The sequence below is a fragment of the Montipora capricornis genome, chromosome 4, assembly GCF_036669925.1.
Source record: "Montipora capricornis isolate CH-2021 chromosome 4, ASM3666992v2, whole genome shotgun sequence".
Classification (NCBI taxonomy): Eukaryota; Metazoa; Cnidaria; class Anthozoa; order Scleractinia; family Acroporidae; genus Montipora; species Montipora capricornis.
In genome coordinates, this window is record NC_090886.1 from 9,329,603 (window position 1) to 9,345,002 (window position 15,400).

At 39.2% G+C, this 15,400-nt stretch overlaps 1 pseudogene; it reads left to right on the forward strand.

The window, feature by feature from the left end:
- The first annotated feature begins 751 nt into the window (after positions 1–751).
- Positions 752–3,242, forward strand: LOC138045487 (E3 ubiquitin-protein ligase TRIM71-like; annotated as a pseudogene).
- Positions 3,243–15,400: the final 12,158 nt, after the last annotated feature.

The window sequence follows — 15,400 nt, forward strand, 5'->3', positions numbered from 1 at the left end:
TTGTATTGTTCAGACATGCATGAATGGCTTAGAACTATAAGAGCTGTCATACGGGGCCAAAAAATTGCCAGTTAAGTTACACAGACTAGTTCAGGTCTGAGATGGGTAATTTTCGATTTTGTTAGTGACGCCAGTATGCCATACAAGCCCAAGTTATCGAGCCGGTTTTGGAACCAAGCACACCAGAAAATGACAGCTAGCTTGGCTGACTGGGTTCTTGCTTAGTCTGCCTCAAATCAGTGTAAGAACGTGAATTCATTTGTAAAATTTTACTGGAGAGCAAACACAAATAGCAGAAGACTGAGAAAGTCCCTTGCCTTTAATACAAAATAATAATAACTTACTTGGTAATAAAATCACAAAGGGTATTGCTTTGTCTAAAAATATGCTGGAGTTCAACAGCTTCAGCCGAAAGTTTGCCAGTTATTAATCATGTGACCGACTTCATGCAAAGAGCCTATTCCTAGGTGCATGCAAGTTAACTGCCCGGGGGGAGGGGGGACTCTCATATATAAAGGACGGGGGTGCTCGTCGTACGTTTTAAGAGTTAAAAAAGCGGTTTCGGTACCTCTTAGGAAGTTCAGCCTCAAAAAGTTTACAGCGGGAGCTTTAGCGGTACCTTTTAGGGTAATGAGCCGAAAAATTATGACCGGAGGCATTAGAACCCATAATTTGGTACCTCTTACGTTTTGATTGGTCAGATATAAATAAAACAAAATCACAGAGATTTATTTGTGACACGGGTGTTTCCACGTCCGCCATCGTTTATCATGGATATCAAAACCTTTCTAGACAATATTCATGAACACGCTTGTTGTCCTGTATGTATGACCAGGTTCACTAATCCAAAGCAGCTTCCATGCTTACACAGTTTTTGCCTTCATTGCCTGCAAAGAATTCAACAAACGAGCGGAATTCGAGACACTATTTCATGTCCCGAGTGTAGGCGAGAGTTCAGGATCCCTGGAAACGGTAATCTTAACGCTTTTCCAACAAACTTTCGTATCAACAGTTTGTTGGATGCTTTGCCTGTCACAGAGTGCAAGACGAGTGGCATCAAGTGTGGAAGTTGCGAGAAAACAAGCGCAGAATCTACGTACTGCTTCACTTGTTGTTCGTTCTGGTGTGATGACTGCCTCCCTCTGCATAATCGGATAAAAATCTTTAAAGAACATCACGCACTGGCTTTGAAAGACTTTCGAGACGAAGACTTTGAGAACATTTTAAAGCAGCCAGCATTTTGTGGGAAACACGAGAAGAAAGAATTGGAGTTGTTTTGTCAGGTGTGTAAAATAAGAATTTGCAACGTTTGTACGTGCCCTAACAGATCACGAAGGTCACGCTAAGATTGCTTTGGAAGATGCCGCAAAGGAACGCAAATCGAGAATCACGGCAGCAATTGAATCAAAGAAACGAAGAGCGCAGGAGAAAATGACAAGGATCGCAAAAATGGACGAAAACTGCATTAAAATTCAAGAGCAAGCCGTTAAAGTGAAAAGCAATGTGCAGCAGTTTGTTGCCAATTTAATAACAGCTATACAAGCGAAACAGAATGAAATCTTCGATGCGGTGGAAAACAAAGTAAAGGAGTCATTAGAGTTTTTAATGGAGCAAAAGCACGCGATCGAAGAAGAAGCCTGAAAGCGCACGAAACAGCAATCAAAAAAACCGAAATAATTTTAAAGCGAACCACAAGCGCTCAAACCCCGCAGTCAAATGAATTTCTAGACAAAGTAATTCAGGAGGAGGGTGAAGAAGAAGATTCAGCTGTTTGTGACGGCGAAAGTTTAACGACATTTGTCTTTGAAGAGAATGAAGAATTGTTTGATGACATTAACACTAAAGACATTGGCTGTTTTTTTGCCACCAAAACGAGCTCCAAAGACTCGAGCGCTGAGGGAGCAGGGATCAGTGAAGGAACTGTTGGACTTGAAGCTGAGATTGTTGTAACAACAAGAAACACTCAAGGGCAACCACATTTCGAAGAACGCGACCGCGTGACATTGGAAATCAAAAATCGTGAAGGCCGTGACAGTGCGATCAAGCCGAAAACCCGACATAACAAAGATGGCACTTACAAAATCAGCTACTTTGCCAAAGAAACTGGAACATGTCAGGCATCCGTGAAAGTCAATGGAGAACACGTTCGTGGCAGTCCTTTTGAGGTTCAAATCAAACGCAGAGAGTTCAGACCCGTGTTATCCTTTGGACATCATGGTTCAGATGCTGGAATGCTTTCCAAGCCTTGGGGGGTAGCAGTGAATGACAAAGATGAGATTGCAGTGAGTGAGGTTGGTAACCACGGAGTACAGATATTTGCCAGTGATGGATCGTACTTAAGATCGTTTGGTAAAAAAGGTAATCAACAGGGAGAGTTTGGCAAGCCTACTGGAATAGCATTTCATTATGATAGGATTATAGTGGCGGATGGTAACAACCACCGAGTTCAACTGTTTAGTAATGAAGGTCATTATTTTAATCAGTTTGGAGGAGAAGGAAGCGCGGATCACCAGCTTCAGCATCCTTATGGCCTGTCAATTGACAGCGATGGCAACATTATGGTTACTGATAGTAGTAACAAATTAATCAAAATTTTTTCGCTGGATGGTCGGTTTTCGCGCAGTATCGGTTCTGAAGGTTCTTTCAGCTTTCGAACTCCCATTCATTGTATCCAACACAACAACTATCTCATTGTGTCAGACGCAGGTGATCACTGTATAAAAGTTTTTAATAGGGAGGGAGAGCTTCTTTATAAATTTGGAAAGCAGGGGAATGGGGACGGGGAGTTCGATGAACCTAGCTGCCTGTCAGTGGACAAAGCGGGACATCTGGTGGTTTGTGATTCATTGAATCACCGAGTGCAGGTGTTTAAACTCAGCGGAGAGTTTGTGACAAAGTTTGGAGCACGTGGTTCAGGGGCAGGAGAGTTCAAGGTCCCAGTTTCTACAGCAGTCCTTAGCGATGGTAGGATAGTAGTTTCTGATTTCTTTAACCACCGTGTTCAGATTTTCTCTTAGATTTATTTTCACAGTCGAATTATTCTCTCAGTCATACAAAAAGTGCATTTTAATTCTCACAAATTTCCAGATATCACGCAACCTCTAATTTCGTTGGATTGTGTACTAGGGACACAGATTGTGTTTAGGGTTAGGCTTCCTTAATTCTTTTGAATATATTTCTGTGCCCATCTTTTTCTGAAGCAATCACGAGCGCCGTTGTAGTAAAAATTGTTTTCTGACCCAGCGTTTCGAGTGATTACATTTTACCAGTTTAGATGTAGCTTGTATTACTTAGAAGACATGTACATTTATGACACTGCATGGTACTTTACATATACTTGTATACTTTTGCAATATGTTCAAATTAGCGATGTGGGGGTTCACTTTCATTTTTTTCGGAGCTCCTTGCAACTTTTATCGTTAAGAAGTGAGATGACAAATGTTTGCTTAGCTTCCGTAAATGAATGAAAGATAATGGCTCGGGGATACTCGGAGCATTCGAATTTTTTCCGAGTATGCCCGATTCACAATATCGGAAAAAAAGATCTCTTCTCTTTCCAACCTCTTTTTACAATGAATCGATTTAGGACTCCTAGTGTGAGCCTTGATTGTTTCTTTTTCACAGGAAATGGAATTGTAAAGTTTTTACGTTTGCAACTTTTTATATTTACTTTTGTGAATGAGACCAATCTTTTTATTGGAAAAACGTTGAGGCTAGTCGAATCCGTCGATAAAACCCTTTGGAACATTGTTTAGTCTTAGTTAATCTATCATACAAACTTAATTTAATATTACAGTGTTTCGGTCCGAATTATAGAGGACACTACATAATAGGCTAAAAGAAAAGAACATGACTAAAATCAATTAATGATACGAATCAAACGTCGCTTTCCATTCGAACAATCATTTCGAAAAAACCGTGTAAGGAATGGGAACTATTCCGGAAATTTTTCAGAAATTTGAGTATACCTTTGTCAAGTGGTCTTGAGGTCCCGGAATTTCGGAACAACCGGAAATTCCGTCGCATGGCCACTGGTTCATCCATTGCTGTTTCATTTACTTAAGCATTTTAGGAAAGACTAGTTGATGTGATTGGTTTCGAGCAGCCAACCCAGAGATGTGGTTCCATTTGCCATATCGAGAAATTAGCGAAATTTTAACTCAAATTTCTGGTCGAATGCACAGGGCCTAAAGTTTGTGGAGGTAAACAATGACAAATCTTGTGCTCGGTAGAGCATTTCTGATCTCTGAGGAAATTCCGTCCCATGGCCACTGGTTCATCCATTGCTGTTTCATTTACTTAAGCATTTTAGGAAAGACTAGTTGATGTGATTGGTTTCGAGCAGCCAACCCAGAGATGTGGTTCCGGCATTCTTCCCATGCAGAAATTAGCGAAATTTTAACTCAAATTTCTGGTCGAATGCACAGGGCCTAAAGTTTGTGGAGGTAAACAATGACAAATCTTGTGCTCGGTAGAGCATTTCCGATCTCCAAGATATTCTGGTTCTTTGGCCATTAATTAAGTTTGATAAAAAACAACACACAAACAGCGGTAACAAACAGAGTAAAACGCATATCAATAGCTTGACGTTTCGAATGCTACAACATTCATATTCAGAAGCAATATTCTGTTAGGAAATAGAAAACCGTATTTAAATCTAGTAGAAGACTGGAAACTATATAAAGAGAAAATCTTATTGGTCAGCAGTGACATTTGATAATAAAAATAGGAGAGGTTTTTCACTCAGTTTACTAATGTTGTCGTTAAGCGATGGTTTTTAAGTTCCTGAATCAACAGTGTTTCTTTAAGTGAACATGGTCTCACTTGATTTCATACCCGCAGTGCAATATATGATGCATTTTATATATATCATTTAGTTTTTCTTTAATTTTACAATTGTTACCGATGTTTGTGTGTTGGTTTTTTTATATTCCACGGGAAAACTTTAGACCCTTTTGTTACAATTTCATTGTTTTTCAAATGAAATTCATTGCCCAGAGCATTCTCGTTCCCAGAGCTGCGATCCTCTTGGCCAGCGCCTCGGATCGAGAGCTCTGGTTGAGCTCTGGCCGGTTCCAATCCGACAGTCCGCGATTCACGGACTTCCGATCGTTCTGCGCAATCTCGATCTTTTTTCAAAATGGCGGACCAAGCCAAGTCTCTTACACGAGGCGTTGAATCATGGAATGGAAATTCTAGATTTAAGCGACATCACATTGAAAGGAAAGAAGTACGAGGGTTTGAAGCTATCTGTGCTTGTCATTTCGCCGTTAAATACCTCAAATACACGATCAAATTTTTAAGATGAGAGAGGGAGGACTGAATTTTAAAAGAGGGTTCGGTTGACAGGAGCTGACGACAGGGATCAAGTTGCACTGAATTAAATGCTGTACGTGTTAAATACATCCGAGTGATAATACTTTCGCATGTGAAATGTTCTAAGCTCCATTGAAGTAGAGACAATAATGCGTAAGTAAGCAACCGTGAAATTAGCATTTATTACTAAAAATAAATGATCACATATACTGGTAATAAATTATTTTCTTATGTTTTGCAGCTAAAAGCCTGCCTAATGGTCCTAATGTGACCAATTTTGTCTGTTGCCTAGGAATTATGTATACTTTTTTTATCAACTTGTAATAATCATAATAAACACTACTTTATTTAAGTGTCAATGGATTTACCACTACAGAACTAATTGGGGAAACCAATGAAATTAACTCAAATCAAATATGTTTTTTGTAGATGTGGTAAAACCGGAGTACCCGGAGAAAAACCTTTCGCAATATAGAAGAGAACCAACAAACTCAACCCACATATGATGCTGAGTTTGGGAATTGAATCCAGACCACATTGGTGGGAGGCAAGTGCTCTTACCACTGTGCAACCCCTGCTCCCTGACTGACTGGATCAAATCTGTATATTTGCACCCAGTAGTTAATTTACTCTGTAACTGTTGAACTTCAAAGTTAAATTTCAGTTAAAATGAATCCAACCTAAATAATTATTGTTTGATTCCCAATAATTTCCTTTGTATTTTAAACCTACTGATGATAAATAATGATGTTGGGGGACAAATCTTGATCAAAATGTAACTACATGCAGGATGAAGTCATTTAAGTTGCCTGAATTTCACATAAATATTGTGTTTACATATTTTTAGAAAATATATATCTTACATCTTGGCACTAGTAAAACTGAGGTACTATATCACTCTTTTTGCACAGCTTCTTGCACTGGTCATTGATATCCTTAAGGGTAACTGCCTTAATTGCATCTCCAAAAACCATGTCTTCCATCACAATGTTTCAAAATCTGCTGAGGTTTTGCTCCACTATTCATCATTGTTGACAGTTGTTTGATATATTCACTGTTTTATTCAGTTAACAAATGATGCAAAATACCATTAATATTTTTAATGTGAATTTTAACAATGATTGATCACAAATAAATTGTTATTCATGGTCTTCATCTTCAGTTTGTTGGTTTGAGCAAATTATTGAAAGTAATAAGATAAATGACCAACTTTGTTGTTCTAAGAGTTATCATAATTTTATTATTATTGCCAATAACAGGCACACTGTATTTTGCGTGTGAATATCATTGCACATTCTAAATTATAAAATAATTAGGATAGTAAACGCACTCCCATTAATATCGGTCAATAGCTGTGTTTAGATGAGAGTATGTAAACACAGCTATGACATCACATGAATTTTGATTGGTTATGTGTTGTCAGATGCACCTTTTGATTGGCTGGTTGGAAATATGGGTGTGTATGTTATGCAAACCCTCGACTGTGTCTCGGGTTTGCATAACTGTCAAGAATTCTCCCAACTGCGCTTGGCATTTAGATGAGGCTATGTAAACATGGACAACGTCCTCTATTGCTTAAATAACAACAAAATATAACTTTTTGATCGGTTGCTTTATCTCAAGAGAAGCACTTCCGGAAGGCAGTTTTCTATTAAGCAATAGCCATTGAAGCAGATTCAACCAAGCCTTTGCCTGTTGGGTGCATCTGGCAAAATAGTCCAAAATGCATGTGGGGCTTCTCTTTTATGGTGCAAACAGGGACAGTCTGAATTATGTTGATCTCTTTTTAGCTGACTAAACATTCGCTCTGACGATGGGCTAACACTCGGAACGTCAGCTTTCCAAATCATTCATGGTGGTAATTCCACCTTTATCAAAATATGTGATAAAACCAAATTTTCCTGTTAACCGTGACACTGTATGCAATCAATGTAACACAGAGACAATTTAGCATGTAACGGGGTCCCTCATGCGTGAGCCCAAGTGTTCACGCCTGTCAAAGAATAGGTTATTGGCTAAGCTCTTCTGACCCTACAATTTACCAGTTTAATAAATTATATACTAGCCCAAAACAGCGATGTGAAAGTTAACCAATAGGTACCCAATTTATAGTGGCCATAATAATCCTCTGAAAATGAGAACCCAAAAGTTGTTTTTCAGTAGCTGTGTACCAGCAGGAGAATCCTTCAAGCTCTCCTCTGGATAAGAAACTATCCAGAAGATGCAGGTTGTCAAGATCACTTGAGATTGAACTTGACAGGAATTTATCCATTTTTTGGATAGCCCCCCTTTATCCCCATTTTTCATCAGGGGCTGTAGTCCCTTTTCATCAGGGGTTGCTCTCAACTGAAGCCTTTTGTATCAACCTTAGTTGTATGATTTTCTTACAACTAATGCAAACTGGACATGGAAGGAATCAACTTCCAACTTTAATGCGATATTACACAAAGAAAATATACTTACAAATTTCATTATTGCAATAAGAGAATGTAACAAAAAAGTACGCGATAACCGGGTTAGCTGTTGGCTTAATCTTTTCTTCCTCACCACGGACATATTCAAAAGGAGTCAAGGCTTTGCGTTGTTAAACACATGAACAATAATTACACCGTAAACACATGAATCGATCGAGCTTAGTCAAAAATCCTGCGTAACATATAACCAGCTGACCTTGCTCCTTTTTTTCTCGCGTCCCACACCTGGTGAAGGACGGGCTCTGCTGCACAGACTTCCTTCTTTTAGATCGGATAACCGACTCGTGCTGAGCTTTCGAATGAACTACCGTCTTTATAAACTCCTGAAATGTTGTGACCGTAACGTAGCAAGATCTACATATTCGCGATGGTAATAAACCATCGTCGACAGAAATTTTCAAACCAGAAAACTCTTCTCAATCCCGTACGATTCCTTCCCTAATTGTCTTTTCACCAAATAAATCCAAAGGATGGTTGTTACTAATAATATATCTGTTGCAAGTACGGCAAACAGAAAATAGAATCCCTTCGACCATTCTCTTCCGATTTCTTCCGGTTATCATTTTTATTGTGTTCCCATCTGACCAATCAGTGGCGAGAACAAATTGGAACCGACCAGAGCTCTCGATCCGAGGCGCTGGTCAAGAAGATCGCAGCTCTGGGAACGAGAATGTGCCCAGAGGAAATAAATGGATTTATGTTGAGTGTGACATGCTCAGGTAGTAATTTCCCATGTTGCAGTTGGCGCATTCTTGTCATCCGGGAATTTCGCTAGATCTTGTATCATGTGCACAAGCTGGGCGTAGCGTCTATTTCACTACCTGATGCAAGAGAATCAGTATCATGATTTTTGTCCCAGCAAACTGAGCTCGCCCAAAGCAATGCCTTGCCAACAATATCAGTCGGCAGACTTTCCATATGGGGCATGCTGACGTCGTTTACATTTGATTACATTTTGTTTCATTAAAGAGGCCCTGGGGGTTGGGGGGAGGGGGACCGTGTCGCTTGGCAATCATTTTTCAGCAATTATTTTTGGAAAACTATATTATTTAATAATTTTATGGCAATCTATATGTTTTTACTTTTTGGAAAAGTATATTACTTTATAATTTTTATGGCTTCAATGTTATGATTCTCGTATTATTGTAAAAGTATTACAGACAACCGTATTGCATTTCCAAGCAGTTTAAAAGAACTTTGCGGTTTTCAAGCGATGGAGCGCGCTTAATTGTTATGGTTTCATGTGATGATATCATACGTTAGGAACTTTCCCTTTGCTTTGCTTCAAGTCATATAATAGTTGCGTAATTTTTTAACCAATCAGAAATGAGAATTTGTCTGATGCATCGGACTACATTTATTGTTTTAAAGGTAAAGTTTGTAAGTAAAGTTTGTCATCCAGATTGTTTTAGACTGGCTCAATTGTGCCGTGACGTAATGAGCTATGGAGCGTGCTTAATTGCTATGACTCTCATGTGATGATAAAAGCACTGATTTTTCAGAAAGTATTTTAGAATGACTGAATGGATTGTGCTTGAGAAACGTGCATGTAGGCCACCACAGCTGTAGTCTCCTTCGCAGCCGTTATTAGGGTCGTCACACAACGTTCCTCCCCACTGACGGCCGCTCACGCGAGAGACACATTCCTTTTCCTAAAAACAGGCTTCCATATTCTGGAAACCTGGTCCAAGTCCCTCTCCATTATTTGAAAGCAAACACGGCGGATCTATCTTCTTCTTTTTCAAAAATGTGTGAAAATTCAAGTTTAGCGAGTTAAACAGGCATCAAAAAGAAGCGATTATATCTGCAGTGCTGAAGAAAAAGGACGTATTTTGCGAGTTAACCAACTGGCTTTGGAAAATTTGTCATTTTTCAAGCTCTACCTATGGTATTTGACGGCTTCGCTGGCGAGTCTGGTCACATTGTGATTGTTGTTTCGCCTTTGCTTTCCCTCATTAAGGATCAAACCGAACGCTTACGACAGGTAGGTTTATCCTGCATAAGTCTGAGCGACGCGAGTACGCAGGGAGAAATAGATCTCGTTGAAGGAGGATTTTATTCGTTTTGTTTACGCGACGCCAGATTGGCGTAGCAACGTACATTTTATTGGTTCTCAAAAACAAAGGGAAAGGAATGTGTCTCTCTCTTGAGCAGCCGTTAGTGGGGAGGAAAGTTGCGTGACGACCCTAATAACGGCTGCGAAGGAGACTACCACAGCTGTGGCGTGACGTCAATTTTATGATGTCCATAAGCATAGTTTGTTATACCATTTGCACGAATATATCGCTTGTCATCAAAGCAAGATAATGACACTTTGTTAAGTTCGTAGCCTCCTAATTCATGGTTTTGACCTCTTATCGTTTTTATTGTATGATATATTTGTTCGTCGTTTAATTTTGTTTTCTTTTTGTTTTCATGTTTAATGTTCCTTTTAATGACGTTCTCTTTTATTCCTCATGAGGTCTTTCCGCCTTTAGCATTATCTTTTATGTAAGAATACAATATACTTCTCAAGCCGATGCACTCACTGACAGTGATGGGAATACCAGCAGCCTCATCTTTAAAGTTTCCTACAACTTTCTTATTCGTTTTATCATAGAATGGATTGTGTTCTGGATAATCGCTTTTGCCGAATTTGTTTTTATTACTCCAAAAGTCTTGATACACATCATCGGTTTCAATTTCATAAGCCAATGAGTCAGTGTCTGTGAATAATAATTTTGCTTTGTTGTCATACTTCTTTTTGATATAATTGTAGTGACAATCATACATTAAGGTCTTTGAAAGATCAAGAATACACATTCCTACATATGCCGGCCTGTTAAGAGTTAGTGCATGTTTCTTTGATCTTGTCTTGCCACAAGATTTTCATTGAATATTTTGCTGCTCACATAAGTTGGTTTTGAAGTTAGTTTGAAATCGATGTACTGCTTTAAGCATGGTGATTCATCGAATTCAGTTCCCATTCAAGCACTCTGCGGACTTCTCCTACTTTTAATCCTAGATCTGTGTATAACTGCAAACTACGATAGTGAAGAACATACTTTTCTTTGTTGCTCAATGTTGGAATACGTTTGTTAGCTTGACCGATTGTTATGTTGTATTTTTGTTTTATTTTTTCACAATACGGTGATATCATTTCTTTCGTGACATTAACTTTTTCAGGTTATGTAAATCATGCAGCTTTTGAGGATACTGTAGATCAACTTCTACAATTAATACTTTTTTTTCTGTCCTCTTTGTAGCTGGCTAAGTTGATGTTGTTAATTCGTCGTGTTGTTTCCAGGCTCCACGGTAATGATGTTGGGGTACCAGACCTGCTATTCCGAGACATATCTTGTGATTTTTTTTTTTCAATCCGACCGACCGATCTAATATCAGGAAACGCATTCGACGCTAAACGAAACAAAAAAGGGCGGATGACCTTATCGATATTTAAGAAAGAAATCAAACTAAATATAATTCAAGCGTATTGATTGTTGTAAAACATTTTTGACCTTTGTTCAGCCTATTGAGTACTAACTGGTCATTATAGAAGCATGGCAAAATTTTGTAGCTTCTTTGTGTGGTTCTTCTGCTGTTGAAAATGTGTTGATTTGTAATAGTGTGTGCGTGTCACGGTGTGTGTATTTTGAGTGGCTTCACATCTCAGTCGCAGGTGGAACATTGCACCAGCATCGCAAAGATCAGGGTTCGAATCCCGTTGGAGCAACCTGAATTTTTCAGGTGTCTAGAAAATACAATTTCTTAAAATTTCCAGATAAGTACAGGGATCACTTCTCTCTTTCGTCTTAAGATTTTTCTGCTTGAAACTTTACAGAATACTGAAGGGATGGTCCACAGGGGAAGTCCATGGACTGGGACCCTGAAGGGGTCCATGAATCTCTGGTTTGTGTTATATATATTGTCCTGTCTACAATTGTAGCTTTAGAGTTTGAAAAAGCAGTTAATGATATTCCAAAAAATATTTAATTCTTGTCATGACAAGTGGTTTTCCACAACCTTGGCCGAGCGAACTGCTTTTTTTTCTTCTCAATGAGAACAGGTAGTTTTTCGTGCAAATATCACGCCAAAAATTACCGGATGATTTTCACGGATAACGGTTAATTAATAACGGTTAACTTATGTGAAAAACAACGAAACGTCCCTTGTGTACGGTTACTAGTAGAGTCTCAGTAGACATATTGAGTAGTTGAAGTCATTGGTTATCACAAGGCGACTAACGTTTTGCTGTTGTTCACACGTCAAACTGTGCCCAGGTATTGACTTGTCTTCCAAACCATGTCATTGCACGCTTAGTGATGAAAACGTCTTCTGCATCGTCAACTCTAACGACTTAATCTGAGTCACTTTCGTAATCCTCAACCTGGTTGTTAGAGGGAATAAGTGCGAGAAAAGAGTAATGTTCCTGTTTGATACTAATGTTATAGCCACCTCTGTGATCTCCGTTCGGGTCGCCTTCTGGACAATTTTCTGGTCAGGCTTGTTCCCAGGATCTCTCTTCTTCCCTTCCATTAGAGCGAGAGAGTATGGGGGAGCAAAAAGCAAGAAGAGAGACCCTGGGAAAGGAGGGCAAGGGAGTTAAAACCGTATCGATTGCTCTGAAGTCTCTTAAGACTCTAAATATTTCAAAATACTACCTATCCCACTTTTCATAATTTAAAAAATCACTCTAAACGCGATCTCACCCATAGATCACTTGCTTGTAAAGCGCATTTCAATATGTTAATAGAAAATGCACTATGTAAATTTATTATCACCATTATCATTACCCTCAGTAACGTCCAAGAGAGTTATTTCTGAGCAGTGGCCAACTTTATATATAGTCCCTATCCAGACCATCCAAGAAGACTGTGCAGTGCCGCAGTGTCACCATTTGCTGATGGAATTATAATTTCTGGGAATCAGGATGGCTTAGTGGTCATCAACCAGGCCTCCCACCTCTGAAATCTACGTTCAACCCTGAGGTCGTATGTGGGGTGAGGTTCGGTTGATCTCTATCTGGCTCCGAGGGTTTCTGTCCGCGACCGGGTACTCCTCCCTCCCTAAAATCGACTCCCAGTCAATTACATCTGGCTGAGCTCGAGTCCGCGGTCCTCCGAGATCACACATGGATCGTATGGCGGCAGCTGTGCGTCGCCTTTACGTGCATTCGGTCCGATCCCGTTGAGCCGGTTGATCCTGAAAAGCCCTTGTAAGGAGCGGTCAACTAAGCACATTTACACAAGGCATTTACATTTACATTTCGTGATTTATGGGCATAAGGGATGTATTTTTAAAGTTCTCAAAATTGCATAAGCCGCGTAGGCGGTGAAAATCGGCCGATAGTTTCCGGATTTATGAGAGGAAAAGTGATGCATGGATAAACGTGCCTAGCTGGATGACATGGAATAATAATAAAAATGAAAAAGCGTTTTGTATTTTTTTACGCAAAATAACTTGTGTTAGTAACTAACAGTAAATCACGCTGTACAATCAAACTTGTAAAAACAGTGAGTGGTTCATCAAAAAAGCGGAGCTCGCGAGATATAAAAATCCGACACTTAACTGAAGTCATGGACTTCTGCATTTGATAAATCAAGTTTCCTGTCAGAAAAAAACGCCATTGTGGATTAAATCAAAGGCTATCTGTAGCTAATTAACTATGCTTAACGTATATTTTTCAGTTTATATTATGACGTTAAATGTTTCCTTCACACTTAACACACAAAACACAGTTTCCTATTAATGTCGTCTTTATCATGAAAACGTTCTGAAACCACTTGTGCGCATCACATCACACATAATCAGCAAGAGGGGGCTTTTCTGGTTGTTCGTACATCTTTTCACCAATAACGCCCACAAACTCGGACAGTTGATCTTTTCCCTGTGCCACAGGGTTTAACACGATATCACAACCCTCTTGGGTTTCATCTTTGGTGCATCGGACGTATTCGCGGATGCTTTCCTCTAGATAGCTCAACGGAGCAGACCCTTGCGACAAAAGATAAAAATGAAAGTCCTTCAGATTGAATTTGTCGCCCAGTTCTTTCATTGCGTATTCACGTAGTTCAATAATCTTCAGTTGACCAATCATGTAAGCCGTAGCTTGACCTGGGTCACTCTGATACCTCGTCACTTCCTTTTCAGCAGTGTCACTCGTGTCCCAGGCATAGTCAGCGAAATACTTCAGTGCATCATCCCTGTGTCAACAATCAGGCGAAGTGCACGCCATACCTGAAATAGTAACGACAAATTTAAGCGGCTTTGAAATAAATTCAATTCCTTTGGAGCATAAAATGTTCGTTCGATCTACCAGGAAACAGGAAACTTTGTCCGTTCAAGGTCAAAAAAGAGTTTTTCTGATGTACTGTATTCCGCTAAGGACAAAGGTGCGGAAATTGAATTTTTTTTGCAATTTTTTGCTCAAATTCCCGGCCCTTGGGACTGGAAAATAGTTCACATTTGTTCAAATATCCACACCAGCCTGAGGAAAACAAAACCGTGTTATAACTTGTGTTGTTATACATTGGTGTCACCAGCTCGATTTTGATTGGCTATAAGCACGCAGCTAATTCTTGCTTGCTCTGTTTCTCTTATATCACATCTACAGACAATAGATTTTATCTATGTAGAATTAACATGTCATACCTACAGACAATAGTTTCATGTATGCAGCAGCGACATCACCTAACACACTGTTATAAACCAGCAGAGAAAAGGAAAGAAGACTCTGCCAACCGCAGAAACATTCTTTGATCTGCCACTAATCCAAAGAAATGGATGAGTCAGTCCTCTTGTCTTTACAAGTGCAGCTCAGGAATACTGATGCTTAATAAAAGAATTATTGGATTCGGTTTTCGCATGATAGTGATAATTATCAATGCTCAACCTCCTGCAATAATTGTTAATTAAACGTAATGAAGTAATTTGAAATGTACCTTTTTAACTCCTGTTATGGAAGGCAGATTAAGGAAGATTGAATTTGAGTGAACTTAAGAAAAAAATTAATCCTCGAGAGTTTTAGGGTCTGTTCACATGGAGGTGGGGGACCCCAGGTAGGTGAGGTACCCCGCCTTGGTAGGGTAACCAATCTCTCGATACAATTTCTTTTTCTTTCCTCATTGTGTTCACATGAGAGGTGGGGTACCTCACCAAGGCGGGGTTGCCCGGTCATTCTCCATGTGAATGCTGAAGGTGGGGTACCCCGACTGACTGGGGTGATATATCTTTAGTTTTGTTTTGTTAAAAAATAGATTATTTGATTTTGTTAATTGATTTCTTGATTGACATTTTATTACCTTAATACCTTGGAGATTAGTAACATTAACCGGATAACACGAGAATATGGTTGTGTAAAGAAAATGTAATAAATTTTTTATTGACCAGTCGTCTTCTGAAACAACCAAAAATCCTTTATAATATTCGAACTTTATTAGTCTAAGTACGAAAAAAGGAACATTCTTTCATGATATAAAAAAATTTAACGCGATATCTCACAGGTTCTCTGAGCAGTTTCAAGGGCCCAGCAGCAACAAGATTTCAAAAAGGTCAAATCCAAATCCAATTTCTTCTCCAAGATACTAAACATATGAAAATATCCAGAAATTGAATCCAACTGACAGTTGAAA